Here is an 896-nt window from a genome sequence, read left to right as displayed (position 1 = left end):
CCACCCGCGCGCCTAATACATGCGCTCAAGGGCTGTAGCGAGGCAAGCAATAACATAGCCCAACCCAACAACTCAGCCCATATACTAGCCAGCCAGCCCAGTATTGAACCTTTGTAGTCCATAGTAGTCCAACCACCACTATCGAAGACAAACAGGCGCTTGGTCCATGATACTAATGACAGATTATCGCTTATTTCGATCCCAACGCACATCTCGCAGCGGCGGGCAGTTCGCCGGTTGGCAAATGGTGGGGCGGCGCGGCGCCTCGCAGCCGATCAACACCGATGGCCAAAGTGTTAGGCTGCACCCGGCAACCACGGCGACACCCTAGAAAATTTGCGGTCAATCGCTCCTTCATTTATTTGTTTTGTGCGATAAGATTTAGATGGATAAGTGGCCAAGCATCAATCGCTCCAGGTTCGTTCATATGTTCCGGGTCGTCAGTATTCGTTTATTTGTTCTATGCGGTCAGTCGCTCCTTCGTCGGCGCTAGGATTTATCGATATAGATGGATAAGTATTGCTGCAATTTCAGGTTCGTTCATATGTTCCGGGTCGTCAATATTCGTTTATTTGTTCTGTGCGATACAATTTACGGTCAGTCGCTCCTTCGTCGGCGCTAGGATTTATCGATATAGATGGATCAGTATTGCTGCAATTTCTATGATTTAGATGAAATTAATCACTTGCAGCAATTTCTTGTTTTATCCTCGCAATTTGATACCGCAAATTAGAATGATGCAATGATTCTACCATTTAGATTTAACTTGTTATCAACTGTGCATGGGTGTGTGTAGTCGTGATGAGAAAAACAGTCTTTGATTCATTGAGAAAACAATGAGATCCATGTTTAACTATCAAAATCACCTAATATATTTGTGACATTATGTTTTTTTT

The 896-nt window shown here is 44.3% G+C and overlaps 1 protein-coding gene across 5 annotated transcripts in view; it reads left to right on the top strand.

Moving 5' to 3' along the window:
• Positions 1–896, top strand: part of LOC119295834 — a 36361-nt gene that overhangs the window by 28126 nt on the left and 7339 nt on the right. The window lies entirely within an intron of this gene.

Source organism: Triticum dicoccoides, chromosome 4B (genome assembly GCF_002162155.2).
Source record: "Triticum dicoccoides isolate Atlit2015 ecotype Zavitan chromosome 4B, WEW_v2.0, whole genome shotgun sequence".
NCBI classification, from domain to species: Eukaryota; Viridiplantae; Streptophyta; class Magnoliopsida; order Poales; family Poaceae; genus Triticum; species Triticum dicoccoides.
The sequence above is the reverse complement of the archived record's forward strand: the minus strand, read 5'-3'. Positions and strand labels throughout refer to the sequence as shown.